We start from the raw sequence: 19,731 nt of genomic DNA, 5'->3' as shown, positions 1-19,731 counted from the left end.
CCTATAGAGGACGAGGCAAGTCGGGTGGACCCCGCCGTCGTCGCCAGGGAGGCCAAGGCGGCAAGGCATCCTCCAAGCAAGATTGAACCGACTGTGGTGTCGGGCCCCCACCAAAGCACCCCGGTGGGAGGCCGGCTGGCGAAGTTCGTCAGCGTGTGGGAGTCCATCTCCACCGACCTTTGGGTGCTGGACACCCTGGCCCAGGGGCACGCCCTTGAATTTCTAAAAAAGTGCCCCGCATTCCACCCGTGGCCAGGAAGGAAAATCACGTCCCTCAACTGCTATTGGAGGTAAGGGCGATGCTCAAAAAAGGTGCCATCGAGCTCGTCCCGAAGAGGCTCTGGGGCTCCGGAATATACTCAAGGTACTTCCTCGTGAAAAAGAAGACAGGAGGATGGCGACCCATCCTGGACCTGCGACAACTGAACAAGTACATCAAGGCACAGAGGTTCCGGATGGTCACCCTCCAGCACGTGCTGGGACAGCTGGAGGAAGGCGATTTCCTGTCGTCGTTGGATTTGGAGGATGCATACTTTCACATCCTCATTTTAAAAGGACACCGAAAGTTCCTCAGGTTCGTGGTCCAAGGGCGGCACTACCAGTTCAAGGCCCTCCCGTTCGGGCTGAAACCGACACCCAGGGTTTTCACCAAGTGCCTCGCTCCAGTGGTGGCGCGGCTGCACCTACAGGGGATCCACGTCTACCCCTACCTGAACGATTGGCTCATCCGCGCAAGGACAAGGGAGCTCGCCGTGGAACACACAGCGAAGACCGTCCAGCTACTCACGGACCTGGGGTTCTCCATCAACTTCCCCAAGTCCCACCTAGTCCCCTCACAAGTCGCACGGTTTCTGGGAGCCAAGCTCGACACAGTGGCGCGTCTGGCCTCACCGTCGGAGGAAAGGACAAAGGGCATCCTAGGCAAGGTGCAGCGCCTGCTGGCCACGGACGTGGCCAAGGTGAGGTCCATCAAGTCCCTCCTCGGGATGATGTCCTCTTGCATTTATCTCATGCGCCTGTGCAGGCTTCGGATGCGCCCTCTACAGGAGTTCCTCGACGCCCGCTAGATACAAGCAACGGGCAGCTTCGAAGACAGGATCCCTCTCAACGAGACCTTCCTTCGAGCAATCCGGTGGTGGACACCCGCCCTCATCTGGCGGCAGGAACAGATTTTCAGACCTCCGTACATCAGGTGACGGTGACGACGGATGCCTCCCTGGAGGGGTGGGGAGCGCACACCGGAGATCTTCACGCGAGACGCCTTTGGCTCCCGGAGGAGAAGCCGCTCCACATCAACATCCTGGAGCTCTGGGCAGTGTTCTGGGCCCTCAGGTTCTTTGTCCCTTCCCTCAAGGGCAAGATTGTGAGGATCTTCACAGACAACACCACCATGATGTTTTACATCCGGAAGCAGGGCGGAACCAGGTCCGCAGCCCTATCCAAGGAAGCCCAGGATCTGTGGCATTGGGCCGTTGCTCAAGGGATGTTTCTGGTGCCGTTTCATCTGGCAGGGATAAAAAACAACAATTGCCGACTCACTCAGCAGAGAGCTGCGCTCGTGCCATGAGTGGGAACTACGCCAGGACCAAGTGGACCGACTCTTTCTGCGATGGGGCAAACCCCAGATCGACCTGTTCGAGACGGCGATGAACTCCAAGTGCCAGAGGTTCGCCAGCAGGTTTCCCCATCCGAGGAGCATGGGCGATGCTTTCTCTTTCCCCTGGGACGGCCTGTTCCTATATGCGTTCCCTCCGTTGCCGTTGCTGCTCCGACTCGTCAACCAGCTCAAGAAGTCCCGGTGCATGATGATCCTCGTCGCACCGGCGTGGCCGAGACAGATCTGGTTTCCGGACCTTCTGTACTTGTCAGCGTCCCCACCAGTCAAGCTGTCGACGGACGCAGATCTTCTCTCCAGAGAAGGAGGCGCCATTCTTCATCACGACCCAGAGTCGCTGGACTTGCAGGCCTGGCTCCTGCAGCACTAGAGTTAGCAGGGTACGATATCCCGGCCGACTGCAGAGAGGTTCTTGCGAAGGCCAGGGCATCCTCAACTCTCAAGTGCTACGGACATAAGTGGAAGAGGTTCTCTATCTGGTGCCGGGCACAGAAGATTAACCCACTGCGGATTACGGCCCCTCAAGTATTGCCGTACCTACTGTTGCTAGCCAAAGCTGGACTATCTCACGCTTCAATCAAGATACACCTGGCAGCGATTTCCTGATACACTAGGACTACAGGGCGGTCATTCCTATGGTCTCATCGCCTGGTTAAGGAATTTATGAAAGGACTGTTTCAATCATTCCTGCCGGTGAAGGCACCAGCCCCGGCGTGGGAGCTCAATTGCTGACCCGGCTCATGGGTCCGCCATTCGAGCTGTTGCATTCGGCCGAGTTGAAGTTTCTGTCCTGGAAAACGGCGTCCCTGGTGGCCATCACCTCCGCACGACGCGTGGGAGAGATCCAGGCACTATCCTGCAATCCTCCATAGCTGACCTTTCACGATACGAGGGTAGTGCTGAGGACGCACCCCTCCTTCATCCCCAAGGTGCCGTCGGACTTCCATCTCAACGAGCCCTTGGTGTTACCAGTCTTTTTCCCATCGCCTTTGTTGCCAGCCGAGAGGACTTTGCACTTGCGGGATGTAGCTAGAGGGTTGAAGTTCTACGTGGACCGAACGAAGAGTTTTCGGAGGACATCACAGCTGTTTGTGAACTTTGGACCTGTGAACCAAGGGAAGGCTCTCTCGAAGGCTTCCATTTCCAGATGGCTCTCCGGCTGCATCATGCACTTTCATCGGTTGGCAAACCGACCGTTGCCCGGCTGTCCGAGAGCCCATTCGACTATCGCTGCTACCACGGCGTTCTTGTCTCGTGTGCCCCTGCTGGACATCTGCAGGGCTGCTACGTGGAGGTCGACGCACACCTTCACGAGATTCTACCACGAGATTCTACTGAGTCGACCGGGATTCCAGGGAGGAGTCCAGGGTCGGCCAAGCAGTGCTGCGCAACCTGTTTGCCTAAGGTGAGCCTGGTGAGGAGGTAAGAAATGCTTAATGTTGAGTTTTGATGTAATGCTTAATGTTGAGCCTTGCCACCTCCCGTGGTTGTGAATGTGTGTACTGCTATGTATTCTTATATTCATGAGCATGTGAATCCATGCCAGAACCCATGCTGGAGAAGGAACAAGTTACTTACCTGTAACTGTTGTTCTCCAGCAAGGGTCTGGCATGGATTCACATACGAACCCTCCCTCCTACCCCTCTGCGGCTCTTCACTTGGTCATACTGCCACTTTACGTGCTACCAAATCTGAGGATGGCTGCCAGAGGCGGGGCTTGGGGAGAGGGCAGTCATTGGCTGGGGGCAGTATGGCCCAGAGACCAGTGATTGGTTACTACTGAGAAAGACAGATCGGAAACGAAACTGATACTGATTTTTTCTTTACCGAGGATTCCCGGCCTGACGGGGAATATTCATGAGCATGTGAATCCATGCCAGACCCATGCTGGAGAACAACAGTTACATGTAAGTAACTTGTTCCTTGTTAGTTCAATCACTGTCAAAACAATTTTAGGGACTCAAGTGCATATTGAAAGTTCAGTAAGTTCACTGTACTATTGAGCCTGGTGTGGGTACTAAGTTGTCCCTAAGAAATCAATATATTTTGAAAAAACAATCAATGTTGCAGGGTCATGGGGAAGAAAGATATCTTTGCCTAAGAGAAGGGAACCTGTTACAGATGGGGATACCCCTTCTCCATCATGTTTGACTACGGAGGACAGAAATATAAACTAACTTCTGATGCTGAAATAAGCGACACCGTTCAAGAGCTCATTGACGGGGCTCAGGCATCTTTATCTGACCCAACGAATCCCAGAAAAGATTTAGAATGGTGCATAAAAGGTCCAAGTAGGAAAAAGTTCCAGGGAGCATGGAAGTTTAGGAAGCTCAATAACTCGCCCCCAACCGCATCGCAGAAAACGGCACTGGTACGAACCCAGACTACGTAATTTCAAGGGGGGGCACTTGAACGGAATTTGTACAAGAAGGGGGTCAGGCCCACAGGCCTCACCAGTGGCTCGGACTTCACCAACCTCCAACACGAATGGAGACTGAGCGCCTACGAAAGGCGGATGAAGTGGGAAGGGATGGGGAGGTGGGGTTGGGCTAAGGGGAGAAAGGGAAAGGGAGAACATGCAAAATCCACCTAAGCGAGCTGCACACTCTGGAAGACAAAAAGGTGGATTAAAAAGATAGAGCATCCTCACACAGACCCAGTACAGACAGCGCTCACTTCACCACAAGAAATACAAGAGGCATTTGCCACCTTCTATGAAGACTTATATTCCAACACGAAATCTACACCTATCCAGGACATGGACACGTACATAAAAGACTCACATCTCCCGACCCTCACTTCTCTTGATAGTGAAATCCTTGAAAACCCGATTGCAGCAGAGGAATTGAAACTAGCCATATCACGCCTGAAATTAGGAAAGGCTCCTGGCGACGATGGCTATACCTCGGATTTCTACAAGACATTTGCCACAAGCCTAATACTCTTTTTAACAAAACTTTTCAACAACATACTAGAAACAGGCATCGCCCCTCCTTCATTTGCCCAAGCGCTGCTAACAGTGATACCTAAAGAAGGCAGAAACCCTAACCATTGTAGCGCCTACCGCCCGATTTCACTCCTGAACATTCACGCGAAGATATATACCAGAGTTATTGCCGCCAGACTTGAGAGACACCTGCCCAAACTGGTACACCCGGACCAAGTGGGGTTTATCACAGGCCGACAAGGACCAGACACGATGAGAAAAACATTGCATCTAATACATGCCGCCCAGAAAATGAATAATGACCCAACGCTTCTCTCACTAGATGCTGAGAAAGCGTTTGACAGAGTCTCCTGGTGCTTTCTAGAAAGGGTGCATAAGCGAACAGTCTGGGCACAAAGTTAATGCAAGGAATCAAAGCAATCTACAATGCACCCAAAACAAGTGTAGCGGTCAACGGTGGCTACTCAAGATGGTTCCAGTTACACCGAGGGACCAGACAAGGATGCCCACCATCATCCATACTCTTCATGCTCTCTCTTGAAAGCTATCCCAGAAACTGAGGAACAACAAAGCAATTGAGGGCCTGGAAGTCGGGGGTCGAGAATACAAGCTTGGACTCTATGCAGACGATATCCTCCTACACGTCACAAATCCCTTAACGTCAATTCCAGCGGCAGTGAGCGAAATAGAGGGATATGACCGGCTAGCAGGCCTCAAAATTAACACAGGGAAATCAACAATTCTACCTCTAGACAAAACCAGAGATACAGTGATCTAGCGATTCGATCACCTGGGCATGAACATCAGTCTGACAAACCTTCGGTATCTGGGCATTAATGTTACCCGCAGCCTCGAGGATCTCTACAATGCCAACCTCCCGCAGCTGACCTCCACGATTGAACAGGATCTTAAGAGATGGACTAAATTAACAATCTCATGGATAGGGCGACTCAACGCCTTTAAGATGGTTGTCCTGCCCCGGCTCCTATATCTTTTTCAAATGCTCCCGATTCATGTTCCGGCATCATTCTTCACAAAAACCAAACGCCTAATGCTTTCCTTCTTATGGCAAAACCAAAAGTCCAGAATCCCCCACAGACTCCTTAGGCTCCGTAAAGATATTGGCAGAGTGGCACTCCCTGACATACAGCTATACTACAAAGCTACACAACTAAGGATCCTAATCCCACATTTCAGACAGAGAAAGGACCTCCACTGGATAGAACTTGATAACTCTCTTTTACAACCCACCACTGTAGGAGAAATGCTATGTGTACCCAGACCCAACCTCCTTAGGAGAATAAGAGAAGATCCGATTCTTGGAACATTTTGGAACATTTGGAAACCAGGTAGAGACATGATGGGGATAACGACATGGCGGTCTTCACTAGGACATCTGTGGGTTCCAGGAATCCAAGATGATTTTCCTGACCCTGGACGCTTCCAAGCATGGTAAGAAGCCAGACTAGAGAGAGCAGGCCAACTATGGAAAGATGGAACTTTTATATCAGTCCAAGACCTCGAGAAAGCACTCAATATACGACGACTCCCGATTTTCTCATACTTACAGCTGAAAGGAATAATGACACAAAGGAAATGGAAAGATAACCTTGGAAGGGAACTCACTCAATTTGAGAAGATATTGAACACACAGACTGGCTCTCCAGAGGAGTGATAGGAACCATGTACATCGCTCTGCTCGAAGTAAATAACTCAGACAATGGAAACCTTAAAGATGAAGTGGGAGAAAGACCTATGACACGCGTTACCACCACACACATGGTTAAAAATATGCAATAGAATGGCGAAAACCTCAATTGAATGCCAGTACAAACTTCACGGAATCAAACTACTTCACAGATGGCAGTATGATCCTGTTAGACTACCAAAAATGCATCAGATTGTCGACCCCCACTGCTGACGCAAATGTGGCTCCAAAGCAAACTACTGGCACATGTGGTGGAGTTGTCCAGCAGTTCAGATGTTCTGGGAAGAAGTCCTCAGCTTGATCAGAGAGTTCGAGGGCCTCACCAGACACAAGGCCCCAATGCTATTACTGTTTGGTCTCGAAAAACAAGACGAGGCATTCATCAAATTGCCTAAGATGACACACAGTCTACTCCTGGCTGCAAGAGCTTGCCTTGTCACAGTATGGAAGAGAGAAACCCTTCCAACAAAGAAAGAATGGAGTGCCGTGGCTACAAACATATACCATATGGACAGCCTCTCAGCAACACTTCATGGAGACCGCACATCAGTCGATGTGGCCTGGACTGAGTTTTGAATCAAATATGTTGATCAACACTAACATCCGTACGACAGCAACGTCTTCGGATCGGAGACAAAATACTCTTATTAATCACGCCACAAACCCAAGACGTGCCGTTTCAGACTTCATCGCCACTTCTTGACCACAATTGAATACTACGTGTTCACCTTCACACTTCATGTTAACCAGTTACCAAAGCCTACTCTCCCAGAGACAGCCAATGCAAAGCGGGTGGGGGGTGGGAAAATATGGGTGGGGAAAACAAGAGTGATGTTATAACTAGACAATGGGCCTCATTCCGAGGTTTGCGGTAAGTATGGGTTTTTACCGGCATGGTGGAAAGACCGAGTCCGGTCTGGTACGACGCCGCAATTTACAGGCCATTCCGACTTCGCGGGCACGAGCTTTCCGCCATGCCGGTAAATCCCCTAGCGGCATACCGCTAAAGGGCCCGTAAAACCCCTTAGCGGCATGAAGCAAGACGGTCATTACAACACCGCCACCGAAGCTCCGCTGTCCGTTATTAGCGGTGACCGTAATTTACGGTATCCGTAAATTACAGTCACCGCTAATTAACGGATACGGAAATTATGTCATCGCACAGGAACGGGAAGGAGCGCGGCGGCCATCTTTAAAAACACAATCCACTGCCATCCTCTTAATACAGTACCCGGAGGTATATTCCGACCCTCAAAAAAGCCATCAGTGACCAGTATCATGCCAAAAGCACTGAAGAAAGGTGCTGCCCGCATCAGGAAGGAGCGTTTCACGCAGGACGAGCTCCAGGTCCTGGTGGACACCCTGCACGCAAATGCTGAGACAGTATTCAGCAGCGACATGCGTAGGCCGACCATTGCCAGGAAGAAGGAGATCTGGGACTTGGTGGCACAGAGGGTGAGCGCTGTAGGGAACACCCCCCGTACAACGAGGGACTGCAGGAAACGGTGGGATGACCTCCGTCTCAGGGTGCGGGCCATCCTATCGGCCAACCGAACACAGGCCCTGGAGACAGGAGGAGGCCCAGCTTCTCCAATCAAGGTGATGGCCTGGGAGCAAACGTGCGCGGACATGATGGGCACTGAAGCCATAGAGGGGGTCGGCGAGATGGAGTGCAGTGCCCCGTCATCCGCAGATGGAGGTGAGTGTCATGAGTGAAGATAGTAAATGCATTCCCAATGTAAGGCACCGCCAAGGGCTGGGCAAGCAGTCACATCACGAATGGGAACCCCCCTCCCCCTCCATCAAATCATGCCGTCACAAGTAAGACCCAGGCTGATGTCAGGTGCAAGGCTCCAACCCATATTGGCCAGAGCACACAAAGAGGCAGTCAATGTGAGTCAGCACAGTACTCCACCAACATGAGTGACCCAGACACCTGCATGCATTTACCGTCCAAGCCCAGATCACTGTCCCACTCCCAACCCAAATGTCAACAAAACGCTGCAATCCCATTGTCATACCATAGGCTTGAAGAAATGCTGACCCCCAAATCATAGCTCATGCCATCTCTCTCTTCCCCCCCACAGGCAGCGGCCATGAAAGTGAGGGCCAGGAAGCCACACAGCCCTGTACCTCCAGGGGCACAGCCAGGGGACAGCGTAAACCTGCAGGAAGGGAGAAGGCACAGGCAACACCACCTGCACCAGCAACCCCCATGGAGGCTGCACAACCCACACCCACACCCCTACCCATGCCTGCACTGCCGACGGAGACATGCCCCACGGTGCACTCCGAGGAGTCCAGTGTGGCAGGGGAGAATGCTACCATGTGCCTCCCCGAGGAGCCAGATAGCCTGACATCAGTTCCCGTATCCGACGTGGAGGAGCCCCATGACATCGTGCACAGCCCAGACACCCCATCCTACAGTCAAGTTGCACACAGCGACTCCGGGGAGAGTGACACCCCAGGCCTCACAGGCCAAGGAGCACCACCTGCCAGTCCTGGATCCACCTCCCCGGCAGAAAGCCCCGAAAGGGCTGCAGGCTCAACACCACGGCTGCCTAGCACATCTGCCACACCGGCCATGGATGGATTGCACTCCCAGCGCCTCACGGGCCTGGTTGAGGACTTCATCCGGGACAACCGTGAATCCAGGTCGGAGTGGCACAATGACCTGCAGGCCCTGGGCGAAGTCCTCACAGCCAATACAAACCGGCTCTGTGAGGTGCTGGGCCGGATCGCTGATGCCCTGGAGGCAGCACCCCCCAGACCACAGCCCCAGTGGGAGTGCCCACCCTCACAGTGCTCCTCCACGCAGACCAGCCCTGTCCGTCAGTCAATGCGCACACTCCGCCGGCAGAACATGGATACCCCTGGCTCTGGAAGCACACAATGACCATAATGCCACACACAAGTGGCCTATGTTGCACTGATGGGACTATTGTGGGGGTGTTGTGGGGGGAGGGGGAGGGGGGTGAGGGTGTGTGTGGGAGTTGGGGGGAGGGGGAGGGGGGTGAGGGTGTGTGTGGGAGTTGGGGGGGAGGGGGAGGGGGGTGAGGGTGTGTGTGGGAGTTGGGGGGGAGGGGGGAGGGTGTGTGTGGGAGTTGGGGGGAGGGGGGGTGAGGGTGTGTGTGGGAGTTGGAGGGGAGGGGGAGGGGGGTGAGGGTGGTGGTTTTGTTGTACACGTTCCTACATTAATGTTGAATACACTGGTTGTTCATTCCCAAAAAACAGAGTGGACATTGCTCATTTTGCTTGTGTCTTTTGATGTCGCACATTGCATGGTGTACATGTATCCCCACACCCAGTGCCCAATGTCCTCTCACCCTCACACCCTCAGCTGACTTGTGAGTCAGAAATATTGTCCAATCAATGATTGACGCACTGAACGTCCCTCCTGTGCATCGGCACCGTGCTGCTGTCCTGCCATTCCTTCCTCCTCCCCCTCATCATCATCTGGTGGTAGCAGTATCACGTCAGGGGGCAGTGGCACGTTCCGACGGATGCACATGTTGTGTAGCATTACACATGCCATGGTGATCTTGGACACCTTCTCGTGGCTGTAGATGAGTGCCCCACCAGACCGGCTGAGGCAACGAAATCGTGCCTTCAACAGGCCGAAGGCCTGCTCTATCACCACCCGTGTACGGGTATGGGATCTATTGTAGTCCTCCTCGTGCCTGTTCTGTGGGTTGCGTACCGGGGTCATGAGCCACGGCTTTAGAGGGTAGCCAGCATCACCTGCATGGAAGTGGAAAGGAGGTAATTGTGTGTGCATTCATGGTGGAGAATTGTACTAGTCTTACATGGCCGCAGATGATTACTGGGATGAGTGTGCATCCCCCCCCCCCGTTCCCACCCAGGTGGGGTATGCATCCCCCCCCCTTTCCCACCCAGGTGGGGTATGCATCCCCCCCTTTCCCACCCAGGTGGGGTATGCATCCCCCCCTTTCCCACCCAGGTGGGGTATGCATCCCCCCCCTTTCCCACACAGGTGGGGTATGCATCCCCCCCCCTTTCCCACCCAGGTGGGGTATGCAGGCGACCTACTCACAGCCCCAAAGCACTGCCATGGCCCATTCAGGTTACTCACCAAGCAGCCAGGCACGTCGTCCGGCATGTCGCTCCATGTAGCGTGGTAGTGTTCAGTTCCGCAGGTCCAAGGAGTCATGAGTTGATCCGGGGTATCGGGCATTGCAATGTGTGATGGCTTTACTGGCATTACACACCATCTGGACGTTGATGGAGTGGTATTGTTTGCGGTTGCGATACGGCACCTCCATGGCATGCGGGACCACTAATTCCACGTGGGTGCAGTCGATGGCACCTATGCAATTTGGCATGCCTGCCAGTGCATGGAAGGCAGCTTTGGTGTCATATATCTCCTGGGGAGTGCGGGGTAGGGATATGTATTCCCTTGTGTGGGTGAGGAGGGCATCAAGCACTTGTTTGAGTATCCGTGAAAATATGGGCTGTGAAATGCCATGCATGTGCCCCACTGTATGCTGGTAGCTGCCTGTGGCGAGGAAGTGGAGCACAGACACTACCTTCAGTAGAGGGGGGATGGCAGCGCGGATTTCTATGCGGCTCACTGTATCATCATGTATCATGCCCACTATGCTGGTAATGGTGTCCCAGTCAAGCCGGTACAGGGTGTGGATCTGCTCTGGTGTGAGGGTGAAGGGGGTGGCTCTGATGCGGGGGAATGGGGGCTGCCGGCGTGGTAATGGTGGCTGCACCGGTAGGGCATGCTGGGCCTGTCTCACCCTCCTTCTCCTCCTGTGTATCCTCTGTGGTGGGGGTTGTGGTTGTTGTAGTTGCTGTTGTTGTAGTTGCTGCCTTGCAAGCAGGGCCTTCAGCTCCAGGAATGCTGCTACAATTGGTATCATCTTGGTGTGGGAGGGGTTGTGGTGTGTGGGTGTGCTCCTTTTGTGCTGTGCTCCATTGCCTCCACCTGTGCTGATTGAGTGCACCTGTTTCTCTTGGAAACACTGCTCAGGGTCCTTAACACCTTCTCAGCGATGCCGGTATTTACTCCATGCCGGTAAGGTACTTTGCGGTCTTGTGGAGGCCGTTTTTTCCATGTCCGCTTTACTTGGGATCAGCTCCGGTTTACGCCATGCCGCTAATTACGGCATGGCGTGTCGGGCGTGCGCCACTAGACCGCTATTTACGGCATCGTACTTTACGACGCCGTAAATAACGGTCTGGTGGGTCGGAATGGGCCGTAACGGGAAACGATGCCGGTATTCCTTTACCGGCATCATTTTTCCCTTACCACCCAACTCGGAATGAGGCCCAATATCTCATCAGCTAAGTTCATTTGTTGTGTACATGCTATGATATTGTTGAATTACTAGCCCAATGCTCCAATGTATAACTCTTGCTTTACTTGTTAAAACTTGTTAAAACAATAAAATGAAGTTTTTAAAAAAGGGGGTGCAGGGTAGTTTTCAAGAAAAGAAAGAAGTGTTCGCAAATAACATGTCAGGATGAGGTAGCTTGGGTCTCCCTACCCCATGTTTTGAGCACAGGCAAGGCGGAATCCTGGCACACCGTTCACACTCGAGCTTCCCCAGCACAAGACAACAGTTCCACTTGCATCTATCAGGGCCATCAATGTCCAAGTCTTGTTTCCCTTGAAAGTCTCTTGACTTCGAGGGCCTGAGGTATTCAAATAACAAAAACAAAAGTTCCTTCAACAATATGAAAGTTAGTTTCCTGGTTTCACTTAGGGTGAGGATTCTTCACCCCTGGGTCCCCGTCTTCCAGGCTCTGACCCCTCTTTACTTTCAGTCTCCCTCCACCGGCTTCACTATGGCTTTTCCCTCCTTCACGAATCTTAATGTCTTATTTTTTCTCCAAATATTTGTTATTGGTAAATTTGCAGAAATAGAGCATACATTACAATGTGTTTCACGTACCGATTTTTCTATTTCTCCCCTCCCCCCAACAATAACAACAAATTTACCCCCCAACCTTTTTCCCTCCCCTCTCCCCCTTGAGTCTTGAACGGCCCTAGGGAGGCCACAACATTAATTCCTCTGTAGTCTGTGCTCCATACTCCTTTTTTGTCTGTTGTTCCAACCCATATTTAGAGTCTTTCTTCCATGTTCACTTTTGGAAACTACGTCTTCACTTCTGTGTCTAGATTGTGGTTCATCATCTCTGTCCGTTCCCTCTCCGCTTTGTGTCTGGTCCAGACCAGCCCTTCCCACTCCTCTCCTCCTTGTGTGGGTTCATTATATCTCATTCATTCACTCCCCACTGATTTGTTTATACTCTCCGGGACCCTCTTCCTCTCGTTCCCCTGCAGCCTTTCCCGTCATACTTTTAACGGAAGGCTGTTCACTCCATTTCCCTTGAGAGGGTCAGATCGTGCATTTGTCTAGTCAGCTGCTCCATCCTTTACAGTTCCAGGGCTTTTGAGGCCCACTGTCTTTCGTTTGGGAGCCCCCCGGTCCTTTATCCACAACAGGATCTCCATCCAATACTTCTGCACCTACGCACACCCTCACCACATATGCCAGTAATCTCCCTTTTGCCCACATTCCCCCCAGCATTTGGGATCCGCCCCTGGGTACATCTTTGATATCCTATCTGGATCCCATTGCCACCTATATAAGAGTTTGGGCCTGTGCAGTTTATATTGGCAGGCCACCGAGGTGCGGTGTGCACTCACGCAGAGCCCCCTCAATTGGTCAGCTTCCATATCCCTCTCCCATCTCCTAAATGTGTAATTCAAATGGATTGTGTCCTCCAACATATTCCACATCTTTGACATGTAATGTCCACAGCTGTGCACTTCGGAAACTTTTTCAGAAGAGGGCATCCTGCGTCGATGGCGTTGGGTCCATGTCCCTCGAAGGCCTCAGTCGAGGGCAACATCACAGGATGTCATAAATAGGATGCGCAGCGCCCGTAGCCTCAGTTCCGTTTTTTCCATGAACGTGTTAACTTTGTGAGACTCGGCGCGCCTCGTGTGTTCTCTTCGTAGAAGATGTCTTTCTCTTCGACCCCTCTGACTCCGCGGTCTAGCTTTAAGACCTGCCGGGACTGCAAGTCAAAGCTGTCGCTCACCGACCCCCACCGCATTTGTTTGTGGTGTTCGGGGCGAGTCGCACGACACCGACGACTGCTCGAAATGCCAGTAACTGACTGCCAAGGCCTTGTGGAAGGGGAAGCTCCAGGTAGTTAGGGGCTCGAACGAAGCCTGTTAAGTCCTGTGCTTCTAAATCCAAGTCTAAGGGGGTTTCTACCGACGACTCGAGGGGCGACTCTCTGTGTCGGAAGGAATCCCGGGAATCTCGGTCCCGGAGTGGTTCCCGCCACTCGTGTTCGTCATGCCGGCACTCGAGGAAGCATCGTCACTGGTCGCCTTCCCCGTCCTCCTCGGAGAAAGGTGCCTCAAGGAGGGTTCCGTGCCCTGCGAAGTCCTTGACTCTGGAGGAATGGGAGGCGTTTAATAAATCCATGATGGCGATTTTTCAATCCCAGGACACTGGTCCGGTCGCGCCTTCTCCTTCTGACGAAGCCGGCCAGGATCGGTCTCGGTCGGCGGCTCGCACACCTTCGGGCTCGGGTTTGCAACGCGTCACACATTGGGAGCCGTCGAGGTCCCGTACGCACAAGGAATCGAAAGGTCACAAGAGGCGTGTCTCTAGATCTCGGTCCTCGTCCCCAGCAAGACCGCAGCTACCTATGGAGGGCTCGATGCCGGCGTTGACTCGGTCGGTGCTGTGTCCGTCCGACTCGGAGGTTGTCAACGCTCTCGACGTCGAAACCTTTGATGCTTTTGGTGCCTTCTAGGATGTTTCCTCAGATTGTGCCTTTGGAGTTCCCAGACATCGTGGATCCTCTGAGGAAGGTTACGTCGAAGTCTGTGCGGCCAGTTGTGGCCTCCAGGCCCTCTTCTGTCACCAGACCTGGGTTTCACTCTGGCTGATATTTACGAAGAGGAGGAGAGGTCTGAGTTTGAGGACCGTGGTGAACTGGATGAGGCTCCACAATTTTCTGGTGACAGTCAGTTGGAGGAGTTGAGACAGTCCCTCCATGATGCCAGTGGTTTGGACATTTCCCCGGAAGTGGACTTTGGTAGACCTGAGTCTGGGGCTCATGCAGAGTCTTTGTACAGAAGGCTCATGTCACGGCTCGGAGTATCTGGGCTGGTCCAGTCCTCCTGAAGACTTTGTGCAGTACGATCTGACAAGCATTTTAGATCAGGGTCCATCCTCTGACCCGGTTTTGCCTTTTCATACTTCCTTGCAGAAGAGAGTGGCAGGTGCTTGGCAGTCCCCCTATTCTCTACCGGCTGTTAATTAATCATTGACCAAGAAATACTGCCCTTCCGTTAGCGACCCCAGCTATTTATCTACTCACCCCACTCCTGAGAGTTTGGCAGTTTAAGGCGGCTACGGCCACTTCGAGGCAGGTGGCGTACCCTTCCATCCCTCCAGATAGGGACGACAAGCGATTCGACGGTTGGGCACGGAAGGTGTTTTCTGCTGGGAGCATGGCCTTGAAATCGGCAAACTCCACGTGTGCCTTGGCAAAGTTTACACACACTCTGTGGAATTGTGTATCTTTTGCGGCTGAGCGTATTACCGAGGGGGAAGAAAGGGATGGTTTTCTTGCTATCGTGTAGGATGGCAAGGATGCCATGTGTGAGGACCTTCAGTCGGGTTTGGATACGGGGTATTGGTCGTTTTGACCAAATCTAATGGTTCAGATGAACCATTAGGTCTAAAAATGCTACCTCCAAAGGTTCGACACCAAAATTTTTATCCTTTGGTGGTAGCATTGTAAAAAAAAAATATGGAGGCTGCGGGGGTGTCCCCCGCATCGCACGCTCACTATGCTTTATAGTATATAGAGCAGGGGTTGCGGGGGACACCCGGACAGCCTTCCGTTAAAAAAAAGAATAAAACGGGGGCTGCAGGGGTGTCCCCTGCATCACCCCGCTCACTATACCTTATAGTATAGTGAGCGGGTATTGCGGGGGACACCCCCACAGCATTCCGTTAAAAATAAAAAAGAAATGAAAAGGACCCTGCGGTGCTGGTTCCCAATCACAGAAGTGAAGGGGAACTGGTGCCGCACGGTCCCTGCGTGAAGAAGGTAAGTAGGGTTTGTTTGTATTGGGGTGTGGGCAGGGGTGTGTTGAGGGTGTGGGTGGGGGGTGTGTTATGGGTGTGTTGTGTGTGTGTGAGTATGTATGTGTGTTCGCATGAGAAAGGTGCAAACGTTTGGTAGTTCGCACCTTTCTCATGCGAACATTCTGGCCGCAGCAAATTCAGCCGCGGTCGGATCCCTTAGAACCGGATACGGCTGACGGTGTGAGCCGGTACATGGCTGCAAGCACCGTTATACGCAGATTTTGGTGGTTGTAGAAGTGGGGATTTTCTCCGGATGTGCAAAGCCGTGTTCTGAACATGCCCTTTGATGGCGCACATTTATTTGTCAGCAAGGCTGCCTTGAGAGGTTTTCAAACCTTAAAAGCTGCGGCAAAATCTTTAAGCGCTTCAACCTCTGCCTTTTCGTCCTAGTGGACAGCAGTGGAGCGGAGGTTCCTTTAGTTTCTACTCCTCTTTTGGTAGAACGAGAGGGGCCGCCAGTCAAAGGGGCCAGAGAAAAAGTACCCGTGGTGGTCGGGGAAATCGTGATGCCAAAGCCGCTCAGGCAGCTGCCTCTTTGCCTTCAGGCACTGCCGCAGCCACTTCGAAACAGTCCTGAGGCCATGTCCCATGGTTCACCGCTTGGGGGCAGGCTGTCTCAGCATCTCGTAGAATGGCGTGCCATTACTTCAGATGCGTGGGTTCTGGATACCATAGCCCACGGCTACTGCCTTCCCTTCCTTCAGTGGCATCACGACAATCCACCGGGAAAGCTCTCTTTGAAGCTTCTGGATCCAATATTTGTGCTGGAAACCTTTTCCCTGCTGGAGAAAGGTGCTATAGAACTGGTGCTTGTAGCAGAGAGGAACAAGGGATGGTATTCCCCTTATTTTTGATCCCAAAGAAGGACAGAGGTTTGAGACCCATCATGGACTAGAGTTGGTTGAACAAACAGGATAAGTTCAAGATGGTCACTCTTTCTCAAGTCCTCCAGGCCCTTCAACTTCAGGATTGGTTGGTGTCTCTGGACCTCAAGGATGCTTACTTCCATGTGCCAATCCATCCCACGCACAGGAAGTACCTGAGGTTTGCAGCTGGCAACTCGCACTTTCAGTTTCGGGTCCTGCCGTTCGGATTGACCTCCGCCCGAGGGTCTTCACCAAGCTCATGGTGGTGGTGGCAGAGGACTTCAGGCGAAGGGGGATTCACGTCTACCCCTACCTGGACGACTGGCTGATCCGGGCGCGCTCTCCCGAGCAAGCGTTGGATCATCTCAGTGTCACCTGCCGCACCCTCCACAGGCTGGGCCTCTCCCTGAATTTCAAGAAGTCGCACCTGACACCATCACACCAGCTCCAGTTCATCGGGGCTTTGTTGGACAGTCACGTCCTTGGGGAAATGTTCGCCTCCCAAGGTAAGGCCTCAGCACATTGTGCGGATGGAGGACAAGTTTTAACATGCCCAGAGTGTCCTGGCTTTCGAATTCTTAAGGTTGCTCGGCCTCATGACATCCTGCATTTTTCTGGTGCTAGAGGCTGCGGATGAGAGCCCTGCAGTGGGCGCTCAAGATGCAGTGGTCGCAGTTCTCCGGCAAAATGTCGGATCCCATTCAGATTCCACTCTTGGTCTCCAAGGATCTTCTCTGGTGGGCCAACAAAGGGAACCTGATGAGGGGGGGAACAGTTTTGGCAACCGTGGCCGGAGGTGACGGTAGTGACGGATGCTACCCTCACAGGATGGGGCGCTCATGCCAACGACTTGACCGCCAGCGGTCTTTGGTCTCTGTCAGAGTCCAGACTCCACAGCAATTTGTTAGAGCTGAAGGCCATCAGGCTAGCCCTGAAGGCATTTCTGCCCTCTGTACGGGGAAGAGTGTCCTGATCATGACGGACAACACAGTGGCCATGCATTACCTCAACAAAAAGGGGGGGTAGGGTCACTTCCGTTGTGCAGAGAGGCAATACAGCTCTGGTTCTGGGCCATCCAGCAGGAAATTTTGATCTCGGCAGTTCATCTGGCCGGAGACGAAAATGCAGCGACGGACACTCTGAGCAGGCAGAGCACAGTCTCCCATTAGTGGGAGTTGGCTCAGGAAGTCCTTCAAGAGGTCTTTGCCCTTTGGGGAACCCCCCAAGTGTGTCTCTTTGACACCAGTGTCAACCGGATGTGCGAAAGATTCTGCTCAAGAGAATTTCCTCCAAGAGGAGACTTAGGAGACGCGTTTGTGGTGGTTTGGTCATTCCCACTGCTGTACGCGTTTCCTCCAGTCCCCGTCATTCCTCAAGTGTTGTGGAGGTTATGGAGCTTCGGTTCCCACATGATCCTCATTGCTCCGGATTGGGCCAGGAGAGTGTGGTACCCGGACCGTCTGGAAATGTCCATCTGCCCTCCACGCCGTCTTCACCACCGAGAGGATGTGCTCTCGCGCGAGGGGGTCAGGTTCTCCATCCAGAGGTAAAGACTCTCAACCTTCACGCTTGGTATCTGAAAGGTTGAGGTATAAGGATTGAGACATCCCGGATGACTTGATGAGGTGTGGCTTTCCGCCAGGTGGCCTGCAACTAAATCCCTGTACCGTTGTCGCAAGTTCTGCGACTGGTGCAGGGATCACAATGTTGATCCTTTTCAGTGCTCCATTCCTATGGTTTTGTCTTTCTTGCTTTTTTTGGCCCACAGGTGCCTTGAAATAGGTACCATTAAAGGTTACCTGACGGCGCTGTCTATCTTTAAGCGTTCGTCTGAAGAATGTTCTTATTTTAAGATTCCTTTGATTTCCCAGTTTCTTAAAGGAGTGACTAATGTATTACCGCCGTCACCCTTCCAGGTGCCGGTTTGGGATTTGAATTTGGTTTTTAAATTTCTCATGGGTGCTCCATTTGAACCTTTGCACTCTTGTCCTTTGAGATTACTGTCCTTCAAGACTGTGTTCTTGGTTGCGGTTACTTCCGCTCGCAGAGTGAGTGAATTGCAGGCACTTTCATCTAAGCCACCCTTTACTGTGTTTCACAAGGACAGGGGTGTACTGCGAGTACATCCCTCTTTTCTACCTAAGGTAGTCTCTGAATATCATTCAAGTCAAAAGGAGGTTCTTTCATCTTTCTACCCTCCTCCTCATCCTGGTAAGGTTGAGGAGCATCTCCATCGTTTGGATCCTAGGAGAGCTCTTAGCTTTTACGTTACTAGGCTGTCCAGGGTCAGCGTGGACAATCAACTCTTTGTAGGATATGCTGGACACCGATTGGACCAGGCTGTTACCAAACAGACCTTGTCCAGGTGGATTATCCTTACCATTACAGAGTGTTACCGTTTGGTGGGTAAAGACCCTCCTGATGGGTGGAGAGCTCATTTCACTAGGGGCGTGGCTACTTCCACCGCCCTCCAGCAGGGTGTGCCTATTAGGAATATTTGTGATGCCGCTACTTGGGCTTCAATACATACATTCGTAAAACAATATTAACTGAATACAATACATGCTCCGGATATGGCCTTTGGGAAGGCGGTTCTGTATTCCACATTCTTATTGGGTACTCTAAACTCTTTTCCCTCCTCCATTTACTGGTACTGCTTTGGGAGTCTGTCAAAGATGTGGAATACGTTGGAGGACACAATCCATTTGAAGAACAAGTTACTTACTAACTGGTAATATTCTTCTGACTGGATGTTCCTCCAACGCATTCCACATTGCCCTCCGAGCCTGCCCCTCAGGAGAATTTCCTATGCGATTGCAGCTTCCGTTTCCGCAAGACTAAGTGCAGTCCAGCAGGCATCAGACTGGTGCCACACGTTCTGGGGGAAAAAACTTAAACTGAGAGTACGGGCGCTGTGCGTGTTATTTATAACATCCTGTGACGTCGCCCTCAACGGAGGCCTTCCAGGGACATGGACCCGACGCCATTGATGCAGGATGCCCTATGCCGAAAAAGTATCTGAAGTGCACAGCTGTGGACATTACATGTCAAAGATGTGGAATGCGTTGGAGGAACATCCAGTCGAAAGAACGTTACCAGTTGGTAAGTAACTTGTTCATCTCCCCCGCCCCCGTGCCTCCAGCACAGCGTGGTATAATTTGGATATTAGGCCTCTTGTGCCCCTCTCTATGTCCAGTATCCTCTCCATGCCCGTCAATTCCCTTTGCAATCCCTCCTTCCATTCCTCCGCCGTTAGTACCCCTTTTAACTGCAGGTATTTAAATAGAGATTCTCCCTATCCCCAGGGCCTCTTCCAGCTCTCCCAGGCCTAAAAATTAATCTTTCTTTAGGACCTGTCCTATCCTCTCCAATCCTGCATCAAACCAATCTTGGAACCTCTCGTGGCCTGGGATACGGTCCCTTATAGGGGGGGCCCATTT

The 19,731-nt window shown here is 52.3% G+C and overlaps 1 protein-coding gene across 1 annotated transcript in view; it reads left to right on the top strand.

Moving 5' to 3' along the window:
- LOC138505085 (sperm-specific sodium:proton exchanger-like) overlaps nt 1-19,731 on the top strand; it is a 3,031,181-nt gene that overhangs the window by 1,252,464 nt on the left and 1,758,986 nt on the right. The gene's annotated exons all lie outside the window — the stretch shown is intronic.

The sequence above is a fragment of the Ambystoma mexicanum genome, chromosome 11 (assembly GCF_040938575.1).
Source record: "Ambystoma mexicanum isolate Mex_15411 chromosome 11, UKY_AmexF1_1, whole genome shotgun sequence".
NCBI lineage: Eukaryota > Metazoa > Chordata > Amphibia > Caudata > Ambystomatidae > Ambystoma > Ambystoma mexicanum.
This window is presented reverse-complemented; position numbering and strand designations above follow the sequence as displayed.